This window comes from Bos javanicus, chromosome 23, assembly GCF_032452875.1.
Source record: "Bos javanicus breed banteng chromosome 23, ARS-OSU_banteng_1.0, whole genome shotgun sequence".
Classification (NCBI taxonomy): Eukaryota; Metazoa; Chordata; class Mammalia; order Artiodactyla; family Bovidae; genus Bos; species Bos javanicus.
In genome coordinates this window covers 31,416,862-31,435,547 of record NC_083890.1, presented here as the reverse complement: position 1 = coordinate 31,435,547, position 18,686 = coordinate 31,416,862, and the positions used below count along the sequence as shown (strand labels likewise).

At 39.7% G+C, this 18,686-nt stretch overlaps 1 protein-coding gene and 4 non-coding genes across 5 annotated transcripts in view; 1 reads left to right on the top strand and 4 right to left on the bottom strand.

Moving 5' to 3' along the window:
• LOC133236007 (uncharacterized) overlaps window positions 1–18,686 on the bottom strand; it is a 70,005-nt gene that overhangs the window by 34,933 nt on the left and 16,386 nt on the right. The gene's annotated exons all lie outside the window — the stretch shown is intronic.
• On the bottom strand, window positions 6,965–7,071 carry TRNAL-CAA (transfer RNA leucine (anticodon CAA)). The gene is made up of 2 exons: window positions 7,034–7,071; window positions 6,965–7,010 (listed from the first exon to the last, which is right to left on the bottom strand). It is a non-coding gene; the product is annotated as a tRNA-Leu (tRNA).
• Window positions 13,614–13,686, top strand: TRNAK-UUU (transfer RNA lysine (anticodon UUU)). The gene has a single exon. It is a non-coding gene; the product is annotated as a tRNA-Lys (tRNA).
• TRNAD-GUC (transfer RNA aspartic acid (anticodon GUC)) lies at window positions 15,377–15,448 on the bottom strand. Its single transcript has one exon. It is a non-coding gene; the product is annotated as a tRNA-Asp (tRNA).
• TRNAK-UUU (transfer RNA lysine (anticodon UUU)) lies at window positions 16,902–16,974 on the bottom strand. The gene has a single exon. It is a non-coding gene; the product is annotated as a tRNA-Lys (tRNA).

Sequence of the window (18,686 nt, the reverse complement as noted above, 5' to 3'; positions counted from 1 at the left end):
TTCTGTAGCTTGATTCCTACTTTCTGTAGCTTGCATATGAGGAGCTGGTTCATAAGCACTCCCACACATGTCAACAATGATTTGATGACCAAATTATATATCCCTACCCATCTTTTGTGTGCGTATATATATACGATAGCAGGAGAAAAAGAAGAATCATAAAGCCAGATATTGGGGGCTTAAATTATACTTGAAATCCTATGGGAGGCAAAGTAGATTCTGTCACTCTCAAAGTTGAAAGTGTCATTCTCTTCCCTGGGAGTGGCCACATATTGTAAGTAGAGCTGTTACTAGAGCCCAGGACTTCTGAATAAAAATTTTTAAGCGACCAAAAATGGATCAAAGGATAGACGGGTTATACTGATGTTAATGAGAATGCAGTAATAAGGCAGAAGTAGAAACAGACATGTGCCTGGGTCATTCCTGGCGTCCAAAGACAAATAGTCATAGACGGGGCATTCATAAGGAATGTGATCTGTCACAATGAGAAAAACAATTGCTTGAATGCTTTGCTCAGTTTGTGAGAGTGGGTTCTAATAATGCCTATGTTTTAAGCCATAACTATCTTATGTCACTTCTGTCACTTAATTCCTTTGGAAATCAAAATTATATGTAAAAGTAACTGATTCACAGAAGAGGCTGGTGATCCTTTCCTGGGAGAAAAATATAAGTTAAATGGATGTGAACTCAGCTGAGGAAGTTATATGGTCCTGGCTTCCATGCCTGGATGGCAACACAATGTCTGCACTTGCTGTGGCAGAAAATTGGGAAAAGAACAGAATGCTAGGAATCGCTTGGAGAAGTGTAGCACCATGTAGAATTTAGAGGGAAACCGAGAAAGGGCTAATGATGGGTCCTGCAGGAGTTCAGTCAGCATCTCCTCAGTTTGGACAAGGCACAGTTGCCCTGGGCTCTGGAATCTTGGGCTAGTTTCACCACAACATCTTATCACTTGGAGAGAAATTGTTTCTTTTTCCTTAACATGCTTAAAGTATTAGTATACTCTATTTGCAGAATCCCACTTAAAACCTTACCTTCAAAAAAAAAAAAAACACCTTACCTTCTCACTGGTAACAGTGTTTTGTTTCTAAGAATTTTTACTTCAGAGCAATGTGAATTAACTGAAAATTAAATAGGCTAAAATTATGTATTTGAAAGCTAAGGGGTAAATATGGCTAACTCAGCACCTGGTCACAAGGAAGGAGACTAAAACTGGCTCTGGTCTTGGATGTGAACAAAATCTTTGATGAAGGATCGTAAGTTCAGACCCTAATTACTGAAAAATTAATAATAATCCAAAATACCAAGGGAATATAAGATCTGCACAGACTTAAGGACAGTATCAAAAATGTTGAAACAAGTTGTCACTAAAAATTGCTTGACAAAGAAGGAGCTTCTTTGGGAGGATAGAGAAAGGAGGAAGTTAATCTTTGAGAACAAGAACTAAAGAGGAGGGAAATGGCTTTGCCTAAAAAACATTTAATAAAAAAAATTTTAATGGCTTTGCCCAACTCCCCATCTGGAATAATGGATTGTCACTGACCCCTCCCCCCCACCCCCACCCCCACCCCCCAAAAAAAACCTATGGAGGTAACCAAAAAGTGGTTATCTTTGGTTCTATTTTCTGGTTCATCATCCATAAACCAAATGGTCAAAACACTACCAAAAAAAAAAAAAAAATCAGTTTCCTATATAAAGTGAAATGACCATTTCAATTTTATTTTAAAAACAAATGAACAATATAGACAACAATACTGTATTTCAATCATCAAATTTGCTAAGACTAGAACTTAATTATTCAAACTACTAAAAAGAAATGGTAATTACTCTAAGCTAAGAATTAGCCTACTACAATTTCATAGATACTGGCAGAAGACATGAGACTTCTGGATGAGAGACAAAGGATGGTTTATTACTCACCACAACAGTAGTAGCCAGAAAGCATCATTTGTACTGATTCCCCAAGCATCAAATCCCCACAGGGATCACTGGAGGGACATTTTGGAGGCTAGCTTCCAGATATGCCTAAATGTGCCTAAATGTGGTTTTCTTTGTATTTATCCAGTTTGGATGTAGTAGGGCTTTTTGAATGTTCAGATCAATTTCCAGTCATTATTTTTTCAAATATTGCTTCTTTTCAATCTTTTCTCTCCTTGCTTCTTGGCTTTAACAGTCAATGTGTTATACTTTCTCAACTTCTTGATTGTTTTCCTTTTATAACATTTTTATTCTGGATATTTTCATCTTCAGTTCAGTTGCTCAGTCATGTCTGACTCTTTGCAACCCCATGGACTGTGGCACACCAGGCTTCCCTGGCCATCCCTAACTCCCAGAGCTTGCTCAAACTCACATCCATCAAGTCTGTAATGCCATCCAACCATCTCATCCTCTGTCGTCTCCTTCTTCTCTTGTCTTTAATCTTTCCCAGCATTAGGGTCTTTTCCAATGGGTCAGTTCTTTGCATAAGGTGGCCAAACTATTGGAGTTTCAGCTTTAGCATCAGTCTTTCCAATGAATATTCAGGACTGATTTCCTTTAGGATTGACTGGTTTGATCTCCTTGCAGTTAAAGGGACTCTTAAGAGTCCTCTCCAACACCACAGTTCAAAAGCATCAATTCTTTGGTGCTTAGCTTTCTTTATAGTCCAACTCTCACATCCATTTTCATCTTACCAGTTTATTAATTTTCTTTTTCCTAATTTGTTTTAAAATGCATCCACTATTCTTAAATTACTTTTAAAAGTTTTGTTTTAAAGTTTCTGTTTCCTTTTCCTATTGTCAGGTTTTTTTTTTTTTTTAATGAGTCAAAAGTTCTTAATTTTGTGTTTCATTTCCTTTGTCTATATTAATTTTAGCTCATTTTGAATCATTCTATTGGAACTCTATTGTATGGATTCCAGGAGAGTCTATCTGCTGTCAGATGTTTCTCTTAGTTAAGGTCAGTTTCATCGGTGCTTTGGAAATTTGCATCAGAAATCTTTTACCAACAAATAGTGTATTGAATAATTTTCTTTTAAACCTCCCCTTGGCATGGGCCCACTGGTAAAGTAAGATCACTTGAAACAATATGTAGTGGTTTGAAGACTATGCTTATGTCAGTATGCTTGCTCCTTGGAAGGAAAGCTATGACACACAGAGGGTATTAAAGAGCAGAGGCACCACCTTGCTGACAAAGGTCCATCTTGTCAAAGCTATGATTTTTCCAGTAGTCATGTACAGATGTGAGAGGTGGATCATAAAAAGGCTGAACACTGAAGAACTGATGCTTTCAAACTGTGGTGCTGAAGGAGACTCTTGAGAGTCCCTTGGACTGCAAAAGAGATCAAACCAGTCAATCCTGAAGGAAATCCACCCCGAGGATTCATTGAAAGGACTGATGCTGAAGATGAAACTCCAATACTTTGGCCACCTGGTGCAAAGAGCCAACTCATTGGAAAAGACCCTGATGCTAGGAAAGACTGAAGGCAAAAGAAGAAAGGGGCAGCAGTAGATAGCATCACCAATTCAATGGACATGAATTTGAGCAAACTCCCAAAGACAGTGGAGGACAGAGGAGCCTAGTGTGGCACAGTTTATGGGGTCACAAAGAGTTGGACACAACTCAGAGGATGAACAACAACAAATGCTTTCCAATAGCCATCAAATTTTAAAATGACTTAAAGCTAGCTTGATTTGGTTCAACTTAAAATTTTTAGGTGGGTTAGAAATTACATGGAATTTCTATAAAATTTTTTATCCATATTAAATTAAGATACTGTTGAGATAGAAATTATAATTTTTATTGTATGTCCCCTGAAAACTCACTAAAACTATAGTAAAAAGATTTTTTTTTAAGCTCAAATATGAGAACACAAAAGAAGTGGAAGGTAAGAAACACTAAAACTGAAAAAATAGGTAGACAAATCATAATAGACTTCACAGAAACAATCTGATTAATACCAAAGTTTCTTTAAAAAGCTCAGGAACTGAGACCACTGTGTACTGGAGGCTAAAGGGAAACAAAAAGCAGATTGTTTAAAATTTGAGAAAGAGTTAGAGCCCTAAATTCTCTGCACTTATACTGAGTGTTTGCCCTTCTACCACCCAGGAAAAAATCTGGAGATTTATTCTGCAAAGAAAATAAAGAATGGGATTAGACTATTACAGATGAGGATCTGAGTACCTTGATGAGAACAGGAGAGGATCTGTTCTGTATCTGGATGTAAGGGAATGCTAAAGGCTGAGCTCTTTTTCCTCACCTAACTCTCAAATCTCTGACAGTTAGGGCTTTACCCTCATGGCAGGACTGAAAAAAAAAAAAAAAAACAACTGGTGTTCAAAAACGAAAGGTAAAAATGCTAAGAATATATGTGAGGCAACTGGTGTAAGTTGGTATAGTCTAACTTAACATATAAGCATACTGAGGGCTCTTCTCACCATTACCTCAGACTCTGAGTTATTTTTATAACCTAAAAACCAAAAACCTTGAGAATACTTTCCACTGAAACAGTGGAGCAAATAAATGAACAAAAAATAGATTATGAACAGATGAGCAAGGGAAGATTCAGATGACGGCAGTGTAGCAGGTCCAGAGAGCAACCAGTTCAGACTATAAGCATGTAGAAGTCAACTGGAAAAATATCCTCAAGAAAAAATATTTGAGCTGATTTATTATCTGATTTGATTGATCTTATGGAAAGCTCCACTGAAAGATATTTGGAAGTTAAGGAAGAATTAGCAATTATCAAGACATATGAATGGACTTAGGCACATTAAACATTTTCTTTTTAAAGCTTGCCTTTTTAGGCAATTATAAGCATCCAGTAAAGAATGAAAACAGAATCATAGCTCACAACAATGCTGTGTATAAGACTTACCTAGAAAAATGACATAAACAATAAACACTGAATTAAACAAAAGGTAAAACATAAATATTTTGGAAGGATAAGAAATAGTGGGTGGTAGTGGCATAAAGCAGTTAATTATTTAACAAATGGAAAATAAGTATATAATGTCTAAATCAATTAATCAATAATAGCAGTTATACTTATTATTTAGGAAAATATAGGTCTCCAAATCCAAGAATGAAACAGTTAAAATGTTAATTTTGGTGGCATCCAGACAAGATAATCTGAAGAATTAAAGTGCATAAGACATATATTTCACAATAAACTTTCTACTAAAAAATGTGTTCAGCTAGAGAAAAAACACCAAGGAGAGTGTCATTCTCCAGGACAAGCAGCAGTAAGAGTATTATTACTTCTGTACCTGAAGAGGCATGAAGAGAGTGTAATTACTTGAACCCAGAAGACAGCCTTGTAGTGAGGGCTTCCTTGAATGAGGTATAGCCTCCGGTCAAGGAATGTAGATCTTCTAAAGTGACCTGCAGGCAGAAAGACAAGAAGTAAATACCTGCTGCTAGCCCTCCTAGCAGAGAAGGCAATGGCACCCCACTCCAGTACTCTTGCCTGGAAAATCCCATGGACGGAGGAGCCTGGTAGGCTGCAGTCCATGGGGTCGCTAGGAGTTGCAGATGACTGAGCGACTTCACTTTCACTTTTCACTTTCATGCATTGAAGGAAATAGCAACCCACTCCAGTGTTCTTGCCTGGAGAATCCCAGGGACGGCAGGGCCTGGTGGGCTGCCGTCTATGGGGCTGCACAGAGTCGGACGCTACTGAAGTGACTTAGCAGTAGCAGCAGCAGACCTCCTAGATCCACCTATCTCCTGTTGGGACTCCCACTGACCTAACCCAGATGGAAACCAGAGAGCATGAAAACCCATACAGGGCAGTTCCAAGAGCCTATATCAGCACAGAGCAGGGTGAAGAGCGTCTTATATATATATATATATATATATATATATATATATATATATATATATATATATATCATGAGCACAAAAATAGAATTGACAATGAGGAAAACTGCAAACAATATAGAGGATAGTAGAAAAGAAGGAAAAAACAGAACTAAAATTTCAAATAAGTTAGGCAGAAAATGAAATGTAAAAAGAAAAGCAAAGAAGATCCAACATGTGAATTACTAGATTTACAAAAGAAATCAAAGTAATAAAACAGAATATATATTTAACAAATAATTTAGGATCTGGTAGATAGAGCCACACTTAAGGGCAATGGGACCTGGACAAGTTCCTTCCTTCCCCTCTCTCTCCCTCTTTCCCTTTCTTTATTTTTATAAAAACATCTTGTTTTTAAAAATCAATCCTGGTTAAGAATCACTGTTCTACTTCTCCTCTCTCCCACAATTCTCTTGTCTTATGTCATAGAATATATCTATCACATCCATCCTCTTCACTTTACAGCAAATACCTTTTGACTAGCAATCCGAGATGTGATGGGAGAAGGTACACAAAAAAAGGAAAGAGTAAGACGAAGAAGAAAAGAGTCAGGTGAGGACAACAGAGAGGGAGGGACAAGCAGGAGATCTGTGGAAGAATATTCAAAACTTAACCTTCACAGAACAGTTAAAATACTGAATACAGAAATTTATAACCATCACTTCACATATATGTTAAGACCTGCATTTTAATACTGATATATAACTATTCTTCCATGTAGATACTCATAAACAGGCAATTTTTATTGAAAAAGAAAGAACAAAAAGGAAAGGAGGGAGGGAAGGTAGGCATGATGAGAGGACAGACATCTAAATAGCACTGGTCTGGGAAGGGTGACTGAAGGCAGGAGGAGAAGGGGACGACAGAGGACGAGATGGTTGGATGGCATCACCGACTCGATGGACATAGTTTGAGCAAGCTTCGGGAGCTGGTGGTGGACAGGGGAACCTGGCGTGCTGCAGTCCACTGAGTCGCAGAGTCGGACCCGACTGAGCGACTGAACTGAACTGAAGAAAGGGTGAAATATCGGTGGTAATGGGTAAGATCTGGCAATGCAGCCTAAGAAGGTGGCTATGATTTACCGACAGAAGTTGCAGAATTTGAGCATAAGAACAAAAGACCACCATGTCAGAAGTGGGATTCGAACCCACGCCTCCAAGTGGAGACCAGAAACCCCAAGTAGGGGAAGTAGGAACTTGAGTCTGGCGCCTTAGACCACTCGGCCATCCTGACAGGTTCGTTTGTGTATTACGCATAATCTGTTGCTGTGATTAACAACCAATGTGATTAGTATTACATCCAGAGTGCACAGGGTGAAACGCAAGCTCCGAACCGACTGCAAAACGAGAGGCAAAAAAGACAAGTTTTTGTGGATGGATGCTGGAGACTGTTGGGATGGCACAAAGTCAGCCGAGGACCCCAGCCAGGGGATATTGAAAAGCAGCACCCGCCGCACGTCCCTTTACCGCTCCCGCACCGCGCTGCCTGCCTCCCAATGGCCCAACAGTCCCACAGCCCAAAACGGTCCCCGTAGTGTGGGAGTTTCGTAAATCAAAGAAAAGGGGTCTGTGCATTGCAGGCAGATTCGTTACCAACTAAGGTACCAGGGAAGCCCAGAACCGAATTAGCGCTGGTTTCGAAGATTGCTTCAGTCTGCTTCCCGCGGTGTTTAGGCTTTTTCATTTCCACGATAAATTAAAAAGTAGCATAGGCAAGGAGAGAGTCAGTGAGAAGGGCTAGAACTCCCTTTCAATAAACCTGTTTAAACATTAGAACTGTCCGTCGAGGAGTACAAGGCGGGCATATTGCACCCTCTTCCGGCATTTCTCCCCATAATCTCTTTATTCTTCAGTAACGTCTTTCTCCCTCCTTTCTTTTCTCCCATTAATCTCTTCCCAGTGGCCTAGGAAAAGGGGATGCGATATAGGACACAGGATAATAGACGTACGAGTTTAATTGGTTGATGGCCGTTACCAAGTAACAAATAGTTTCTCTTTGTCTCTCTTTCCACCCTCAACCCAGCCTCCAGTCCCTGTGGTAAAGGTGACAGGTTTTTAATATGTTGTTTATTCTTCACTTTGAGTCAAGCTAGTTCATATTGTCCTTGCTTCCATTTTCTACGATTAGGGTTACCAGGAGTGCAAACACCAAGTGTAAATCAGTTATTGCAGGCTACTTCGTGTATGGACAATGGTAGAAGAGGAGTTAGTTTTACTTGTGTTGTTGTTATACTTGTCTGTAATTTTTGTCTAATTAAGCACCTAAAACATTATTTACTGCTTTCTTGACCTACACTTCCCAAGAATGTGACCTTTTATTTTCTTATGAAAAAAAGGCGACTCTTTATTTATTCGCGTATTTATTTAACAATATTAATTTAATGGATACTCAGATTCTGTGGTTGGGTTTGAGTAGGGGTGACAATACATGAAGCTAGTGAGTGCCAAAGCATACTCCTAAAGTTGGTTTTGCTAACTGTTGCCGCAAGAGAGAATGCACATCAGGAGAACAGTGGAGTGTCTCAGTAAGAGAGTTAGAAAGAAGTGATTATAAGAATTGGACTTTGTAACCTTTTTTCAGCTCAGTTCAGCTGCTCAGTCATGTCTGACTCTTTGGGACCCCATGGATTGCAGCATGTCAGGCTTCCCTGTCCATCACCAACTCCCAGAGCTTGCTCAAACTCATGTCCATTGAGTCGGTGATGCCATCCAGCCATCTCATCCTCTGTCATCCCCTTCTCCTCCTACCTTCAATCTTTCTCAGTATCAGAGTCTTTTCTAATGAGTTAGTTCTTCACATTAGGTGGCCAAAATATTGAAGCCTCAGCTTTAGCATCAGTCATTCCAATAAATATTCAGGATTGATTTCCCTTAGGATTGACTGGTTTGATCTTTCAGTCCAAGGGACTCTCAAGAGTCTTCTCCAACACCACAGTTTAAAAGCATTAATTGTTTGGCACTAGCTTTTGTTATGGTCCAACTCTCACATCCATACATGACTACTGGAAAAACTATAGCTTTGACTGGACGGACCTTTGTTGGCAAAGTAATGTCTCTGCTTTTAAAAATATTGTCTAGGTTGGTCATAGTTTTTCTTCCAAGGAGCAAGCATCTTTTAATTTCATGGCTGCAGTCACAATCTGCAGTGATTTTGGAGCCCAAGAATAGAAAGTTTCCATTGTTTCCCCACCTATTTGCCATAAAGTGATAGGACCAGATGCGATGATCATAGTTTGTTGAATGTTTATTTTTAAGTCAGCTTTTTCACTCTCCTCTTTCACTTTCATCAAGAGGCTCCTCAGTTCCTCTTTGATTTCTGCCCCAAGAGTGGTGGTCTTCTGCATATCTGAGGTTATTGATATTTTTCCCGGCAATCTTGATTCCAGCTTGTGCTTCATCCAACCGGCATTTTGCATGATGTATTCTGCATATAAGTTAAATAAGCAGGGTGACAATATACAACCTTGACTGTAGTTCTTTCTCAATTTAGAACCAGTCTGCTGTTCCATGTCCAGTTCTAAGTGTTGCTTCTTGACCTGCATACAAGATTTCTCAGGAGGCAGGTAAGGTTGTCTGGTATTCCCATCTCTTTAAGAATTTTCCACAGTTTGTTGTGATCTTTTTTTAGGTGATCACTTTTGTTAGGTGATTTGGGGGCAGTTTTAAGAAAGTATGGCTTTGCATTGGTTTGTATACATTCAGGAGGTGGGGGGTAATTCTGTGGTTGGATATCTTAAATCTTACCTAAAGTAGGGCAAACTAAAAATAGAGCTGAAATTAGTAAAGAAATGGTAGTTGTTTGTATAATGTGGGAGAGGGAAATGTTTGGTACTCTCTGGCATGGACAATGTTCTGTTTATTTATGTTCAGACATGATCATAGAGTTGTCCTGTTTCTGTCTTAATCTATTACAGAAGTCTTGCCTGATATTGATGTTCTGGAAAATTGCTTATATTCAACAAGAAAACATTAAGACATAGCTATAAATGCCAGCTCAGTTCCTGGATGTTCAGGGTTGCTTTTCTCTGATTCATAATTTATATATGCAGACAGCTAGATGGTGGTAAAAAGCCATGAAGAAACAGTAAACAAAGAAATATGGGATGTAAGGGAGATTTCAACAATGAATGGGAAAGACTAGAGATCTCTTCTAGAGAATTAGAGATACTAAGGCAACATTTCATACAAAGATTGGCACAATAAAGGACAGAAATGGTATGGACCTAACAGAAGCAGAAGATATTATGAAGAGGTGGCAAGAATACGCAGAAGAGCTATACAAAAAAGATCTTCAGGATCCAGATAATCACAATGGTGTGATCACTCACCTAGAGCCAGACATCCTGGAATGTGAAGTCAAGTGGGCCTTAGGAAGCATCACTACAAACAAAGCTAGTGGAGGTGATGGAATTCCAGTTGAGTTATTTCAAATCCTGAAAGATGATGCTGTGAAAGTGCTGCACTTTGCACAGTATGTCAGCAAATCTGGAAAACTCAGCAGCGGCCACAGGACTGGAAAATGTCAGTTTCCATTCCAATCCCAAAGAAAGGCAATGCTAAAGAATGATCAAACTACTGCACAATTGCACTCATCTCACATGCTAGCAAAGTAAAGCTCAAAATTTTCCAAGCCAGGCTTCAACAGTACATGAACTATGAAATTCCAGATGTTCAAGCTGGATTTAGAAAAGGCAGAGGAACCAGAGATCAAATTGTCAACATCTGTTGGATCATCAAGAAAGCAAGAGAGTTCCAAAAAAACACACATCTACTTCTGCTTTATTGAATATGCCAAAACCTTTGACTGTGTGGATCACAACAAACTGTGGAAAATTCTTTAAAAGATGGGAATACCAGACCACCTGACCTGCCTCCTGAGAAATCTGTATGCAGGTCAAGGAGCAACAGAACTGGACATGGAACAACACACTGTTTCCAAATTGGGAAAGGAGTATGTCAAGGCTGTATGTTGTCACCCTGCTTATTTAACTTACATGCAGAGTACATCATGAGAAACGCTGGGCTGGACGAAACACAAACTTGAATCAAGATTGCAGGAAGAAATATCAATAACCTCAGATATGCAGATGACATTACTCTTATGGCAGAAAGTGAAGAGGAACTGAAGAGCTTCTTGATGAAAGTGAAAGAGGAGAGTGAAAAAGTTGGCTTAAAACTCAACATTCAGAAAACTAAGATCATTGCATCTGGTCCCATCACTTCATGGTGAATAGATGGGGAAACAGTGGAAACAGTGCAGACTTTATTTTTGGGGCTCCAAAATCACTGCAGATGGTGACTGCAGCCATGGAATTAAAAGACGCTTACTCCTTGGAAGAAAAATTATGACCAACCTAGACAGCAGAGACGTTAAAAAGCAGAGACATTACTTTGCCAACAAAGGTTCATCTAGTCAAGACTATGGTTTTCCCAGTGGTCATGTATGGATGTGAGAGTTGGACTATAAAGAAAGCTGAGCACCGAAGAATTGATGCTTTTGAACTGTGGTGTTGGAGAAGACTCTTGAGAGCCCCTTGGACTGCAAGCAGATCCAACCAGTCCATCCTAAAGGAAATCAGTTCTGAATATTCATTGGAAGGACTGATGCTGAAGCTGAAACTCCAATACTTTTGCTACCTGATGCGAATAACTAACTCATTTGAAAAGACCCTGATGCTGAGAAAGATTGAAGATGGAGGAGAAGGGGACAACAGAGAATGAGATGGTTGGATGGCATCACTGACTCAATGGACATGAGTTTGAGTAAGCTCCAGGAGTTAGTGACGGACAGGGAGGCCTGGAGTACTGCTGTCCCTGGGGTCGAAAAGAGTTGGAGATGACTGAGCAACTGAACTGACTGAAATACTGTAATATTGAAGGTTTGGGTGGCATTTGAACAAAGACCTGAAATAATAAAAGGATTGAGTCATGTGAATATCTGGGGTAGATATTTCCAGGCAGAGGGAATAGCCAGGGCAAAGTTGACAAAATGGGATAAAGCCAGATGTTTTTGAATAAAGGTAAAGAAACCTATAAAGCTGGCAGAGAAATTGTGCAACATATAATCTCCTTACTTAACCTGTCTTTAGTTCAGTTCAGCTCAGTTGCTCAGTCGTGTCTGACTATGCGATGCCATGGGCTGCAGCACGCCAGGCATCCCTGTCCATCACCAACTCCCAGAGCTTATTCAAACTCATGTATCCACCGTTTCTCAAATCAAAATTGTCATCCCTTCCCACCCATTCCTTCATCCCTAGGCCTCATCCAAACTCTCATCCTATCTTTTTTTTCCACCTCTGATTTTTCTCTTATCAGTGACATTGAGAGACAGAAAAAGTACCTAAAATTTCGTGAAGCTCAGAGATAGAATAAGGATGTTTATTTTAAACATATCTTGGACATCAGGGGAAAAAATCCTGCAGGAGGGATGGTTTGTTTTTTAGGTCAAGTCAAAAATGATTTCTGATCCACATTTAGTAATATCTAAATATTTTCTCCAGGTATATATCTGTTACATATTTAACTTCTGAAGTTCTCTGTATAACTTCTATAATAAAATAGCATTTGCACATGATTTCATAATGGTTAGTATTATGGGTAATATATGAGTCTGTATTTTCTTCATGTTTGGTCAGGATTGCACTTGGCTTCACATACAGAAAAAACAGTAAATAATACCTTAAATAATTTAAGGATTATTGACTCAAAAATTCATAGTCCTGAATTTGGCAGTCCTCATGGAACTAAGTGGTTTCTATCTTCCTTTTCTGCACCTATGCTTTGGGATTTTGCTCCTGTGATCTCTCTACTGCTGCTGCTGCTAAGTCGCTTCAGTCGTGTCCAACTCTGTGCGACCCCATAGACGGCAGCTCTCCAGGCTCCCCCGTCCCTGGGATTCTCCATGCAAGAACATTGGAGTGGATTGCCATTTCCTTCTCCAATGCATGAAAGTGAAAAGTGAAAGTGAAGTCTCTCAGTCGTGTCCGACTCTTAGCGACCCCATGGACTGCAGCCTACCAGATTCCTCCATCCATGGGATTTTCCAGGCAAGAGTACTGGAGTGGGGTGCCATTGCCTTCTCCGTGTGGTCTCTCTACAGGTGCTCAAAAACTGTCTCATGAATCAATAAACACTGAATGAACCAAAAGCACTATTTCCTTAAGTGTCAAGCCATTCCTGTCTTTGGACGAGTTGGGCTGCTAGATAAAATGTGGAGGAGAAAATTAGAGGAAGCCTTGGATTTCTTCCCAGACATTTCATTTCTGAAACTGAGGGCGGGGCAGGGGGAGGGGGACACCAAAGGGTACAACCAAATTTGATGCCCCTACATTATGTCAAGATTAGAAACCTCATCTTTGCCCGTCTTTTCATTCTTTGGAAGATTCTCCTCCGTTACTTTAGTTGTTCCTTAAAAAAAAAAAAAAATCTCCTCCAGGTTCTCTTACAGGTTGGTGAGGGGAGCCTTGTGCATCTTCTCTTCAAACTTATCTGAGAAGTAAATATGATCTCCTTTGACCCAGATTGGTGAATCTTCTTCGGCAGTAATTGACTCTAGGAATAATCTTCATTTCTCCAGCAATTAAAAATGTACTTAAAGAATGTACAGTGCAGAGGTTAAATGGTCTGTTTGGTGAGTAGATGACTTAAGTGGTCGAGCCCTGCTTTTGAAAGACCCGGGTTGTTTCTGAAATTATGGATTACTCCAGTTCTTCCTGGAGATCGAAATTGCTAATGAGATTTAGTTATTTATAGGACAATTCAACTTCTACAATCAGGGCCTGGATAGCTCAGTCGGTAGAGCATCAGACTTTTAATCTGAGGGTCCAGGGTTCAAGTCCCTGTTCAGGCGCTAGCCTATCTTTTTAAGGTGACACACATTGAGGTTTATGTAATATATTTACATGACTCAGTAAAACATGATATAGAAGAAAATAATAAAGACATAGGGTGAAATGTTAAGGAAAGGTGGATCTGGATATAGAGTGTTCCTTATAAAATTTTTATTTTTGTAACCTTTCTTATGTTTGAAATTATTTCCAAATAAAAAAGTTCAAAAGTATATTAGTAAATGTAGAATCACCAGATTTGAAATTTTAAACATATTTTAGTAAGCTGTATATGTCCGAATTTCAAAACATCCAAGTAGAAACAAAACCAGCACATTTTCAATACATATTTAGGTGTACTGTACAACTTATGTTAGCTAGTATCTAATAACTTCATCAGGTTTTTTTTTTTTTTTTAACCAACGTTATACGTTTTCCTTTTTTACATATAAAAATTAAAGTACTTTGGCCAATTAGAGCTATGGAAGGTGTCAGTGCAAATGTCCATAATTTTACATGAATTGAAATTATACTATTCCCACTCTTGTGTGGCACTCTTGTGCTGACTACCTGATTTGGAGGAGTAACACTAAGTTACTTTTATTGTTGCAGCATAATGTGTAGTAACAATATGATCCATGTTAGATCGCTAGTGGGTTTTTTTTTTTTTTTAATGCTTTACAAATAGCTTACATTTTATATTAAATACAATAATAATTTGAATATGTTAGTAACATTGTCAGAGTAACTAACCAGAGAGAAATGGCCAGCTGCTCCGAAACTTTGAGGCATATTGAAATTACATGGTGAGAATTTTAAATTCCTACTGAAGCCTGGCTACCACCTCCGGACATTCTAATTTAATTAGTATGGGTTGCCATCCCTCTGTCAGGAATTTTCACTTTGCCGACATAGGTCTGTATGGTCAAAGTTATGTTTTTTTCCAGTAGTCAAGTAGGGATGTGAAAGTTGGACCATAAAAAAAGGCTGAGCACCGAAGAATTGATGCTTTCCAGTTGCGATGTTGCAGAAGACTCTTGAGAGTGCCTTGGACTGCAAGGAGATCCAATCGATCCATCCTAAAGGAAATCAACCCTGAATATTCATTGGAAGGACTGATGTTGAAGCTAAAGCTCCAATATTTTGGCCGGCCACCTGATGCGAAGAACGATCTCATTGGAAAAGACCCTGAGGGTGGGAAAGATTGAAGGGAAAAGGAGAAGAGAGCAGCAGAGGACGAGATGGTTAAATGGCAACACCGCGTCAATGGAAAAGAGTTTGAGCAAATTCCGGGAGATAGTGAAGGACAGGGATGCCTAGCGTGCAGCAGTCCGTGAGGTCGCGAAGAGTCGCACATGGCTTAGCGACTGAACAACAAGGTTATTCTAATGTGCACCAAAATTTGGGAACCACTGAGACTTTTCTAAGGGCGGTTCCTGTACAAGCAACATCTCCATCACCTCAGTTGACAAATGAAAATTAATATTGCAAGATCTCGGAATATTTCGAGTCAAATGGGCACACTTTGAACCCCCGCGCTGTATCTGACTTCTCTCAGAGAGAAGGCAGCCGTGGGTTTCCATCAGAAGGGAGTTGCTTGCTCAGTGAACACACTAATAAGTCAACACGGGAGAATTCAACTTAGAACAAAACGAAAGAGCAGAAAGATTTCCTTTCTGTTACAGGCTTAGCTGAAAAAGGTAGTATTGTGATCTCCCCGTCGGGGAATCGAACCCCGGTCTCCCGCGTGACAGGCGGGGATACTCACCACTATACTAACGAGGAAGACCCGTGAATAGGCTTTAAAAGAACCTCAGTTAAGAGACATTCACATGTTGTGCCGTGAACTCTTTCTGGGCAGTGAGTTCCTAGGAATTTCACGGATCTTTAACGATAAGAATACAGGAAGAATATTTACAATAACAGTCCATCAAAAGGGATTCCTCATGTTATCTAAATTTTATCACTAATAGCAAAGAAATGTTCATTAATATCAAGGAAGGCATTAAACTTAAAAAAACAAACAAACAAACCAAAAACCTCCCTCCATTCAAAACGACTTCTTTTCTTCAAGTTTATTCATTGTTTTAGATTCACCCCAAGGAATCACTTTCCCCTGGAACTTTCTCTCATGTTAGTGTGCTATTACTGTCTCTGTGTTCTGAAGACTAGGACATCGGAATTAAGATATGGGCAGGGCCATTCTCTCTCTGAAGGCTTGCTGAAGGACTCCTTCCTTGCTTCTTCCTAGCTTCTAGTGGATCCCCAAAATCCATTATAGTTTTTGGCTATAGCTGTATGGTTTCAGTCTTTGCCTCTGTCCACATATGACTTTCTTCTTTCTGTCTGCCTCCTAGTGTTGTCTCTTGTAAGGATAGGGTAAACCAGTGGTAGGGTTTAGGCTCCACCCTTATCCAGTATGAATGACCTCATCTTAATGTAACTACCTCTGCAAAAACCTGTTTCCAAACAAGATCACATTCAGAAGTTCTAGGTAGACACAAATTCCTGCCTACAATATTTAACCCACTAAAATTAAGGATGAAAGATGAGGTGTTATGTGCAGAAATATAGTTAACTGCACCAAAGTATACATTAAAATGTATAAAAGTACTGATTAAAATTGCTTATGGGTGAGACAGAAGGGAGGTTTTTGGTGTTCAGTCTAAAGAAACAAGAAAATCTCTAGACAAAGACAGGCATCAAACACCTCAAAGGCAGTATTCATGGTTCAGGTTCTTTGTTGCGTGAGAGCTTCCTGGTTTATAGGCAGTTGTCTTCTCACTGTTGTCTCACATGGCAGAAGGGACAAAGAACTCCCTGGGGTCTCCTTTGAAAGGGCACTATTTCTATTTTTGAGAAATTAACTCATAACCCAATCAGTTCTCAAAGGTCCCACCTCCTAAAACCATCACATCGAGTCCACCCAAATTGTTCCCTTCTACTCCCAGATTAATGAATCATTTTAAGGGAACTTTTAAATGACTTACTTCTAAAACTGTCACTAGTTTATTACTTTTAAATGATGCCTTTTTTTGATTCCTCTTAGAAACTTGGGGAAGTGTTTTTGTTAATATTAGAAAAGGAAAATTAATGAAAAACTAAACGGTAAACTATTTTAGGTCAGTGACTTTGCTTGATTTGGCTGCTAAGGCTTCCTCACTTTCAGAGGCATTCTTAAATGGGCTGTTATCCAAATAGTTTTTAAATAAACACTGAAAACAAATCGAGGCCTTAGCGCCTGAACAGGGACTTGAACCCTGGACCCTCAGATTAAAAGTCTGATGCTCTACCGACTGAGCTATCCAGGCCCTCTAAGAGACTATCTAACTCATTATGTAAAATAAGACCACCAGAGGGATTCTAGTAATAGTCATGCTACTACTGCTAAGTCGCTTCAGTCGTGTCCGACTCTGTGCGACCCCATAGACGGTAGCCTACCAGGCTCCCCTGTCCCTGGGATTCTCCAGGCAAGATCACTGGAGTGGATTGCCATTTCCTTCTCCAATTCAGGAAAGTAAAAAGTGAAAGTGAAGTTGCTCAGTCGCGATCCCATGGACTGCAGCCTACCAGGTTCCTCCATCCATGGGATTTTCCAGGCAAGAGAACTGGAGTGGGGTGCCATTGCCTTCTAGTCATAGTTTTTGAAATTACTTGGGTCTTCCACGGGGCTTTGATTCTGTTTCACCAGTGACATCAGTAAGTGGGAAGAATTTCAGGAAAATCAAAGATTGGGTAAGGAATGAAGATTGTGATACAAGGAGGAGGATCATTCCCCATTGTTTCCTCCAGTGTTTTCTTTCAAAGTTGGGATTTCCTGGAATTTTCATGCCAGAGCAAGAAACAAACTTGACGCCCACATTGAAGTGGTGGTTCCGTCCAGGAAAGGAACTCCCAGAAAACTCACTTATTCAAAATATTCATACATCTCACTTTCAGCACGTGCACCTTTCCTCATCTTTCCTTTACATGTTTTTTCTTCACTCTCCCCAGTCTCCTTTCCCCTCTACTCTTCCCTACATCTTTCCAACCTCCCATTTGCCAATTTGGAAAGTCCACATTTGTCCCCTCTTATTCTACTTTTCAACTCCACGTTTTATCTTGAGCTCCATTCTACTTATAAAGACAAGAAGAATCAGGCAGTTGAAACTGTATCCCCTGCCTCTGTAAGAGCAGGTCTTCATTTGTTCATGAGACTATTAGGAAAGTGGGATTCAGCTGCCCGCAGCTCTAAAACCAATACTCTATAGGTAAAGTTGGTGGAAAGGAAAGCTTGCTTTATTCTGCAGGCCAACAACCCAGGGCGGACTTATGTCCAAAGGCCAACTTCCCCCACTGACAATCAGTGGGCAAGAGCTTTTAAAGGGGCATCTCAAGGATGGATAGGTGGCCGGAGGGGGCTATATGCAGAAACAGCACTGTCAGCTCTGACAGTCATCTTGAACTCGGTGATTCAGTGATCTGATCAGCATCATCTTGATTGTTTTGAGTACAGCCAATCTTTAGTGCCAAGGTCAATTTGTTCCCATTTCTTTGAGGCCAGTTCTCAGAATTGTGGCAGCTTCTGTCATCTCTACAGTCTGGTCAACATGCTGTTAACTTCTTCTACTGGTAGGGGTTTCAGTACCTACAAGACAGCTCAAAGGATATGACTCAGGTTCTTCACTTTGCTTAATAGCTAAATTATTATTATTTTGTCCTGTTTGACTGCTTTCCTTTGCTTCTGCATTTTCTCACTTCTCTCGATTAAATTTATTGTTTGGCTAAAGTTCCTCTACAGACAAAAGGCAAACGGGGAAGATGGGGAAGGACCATAGTGTCCTGCTCTGTTTCAAGACTGGTAAGCATGTCTGTGTAAGCAAAAAAGTAGTGGTAGAGTCACTGCATATAGGCGATAATTAAGATGTTGCACGGTTTCCCAATATATTGTGAGCTTTAAAATGACATATTTGATTGAGGCTAATTTTCATCAAGATCAAAGAAAAGAAGAAAGGCAAATCAATTGTGTCACCGTCATGAGTGT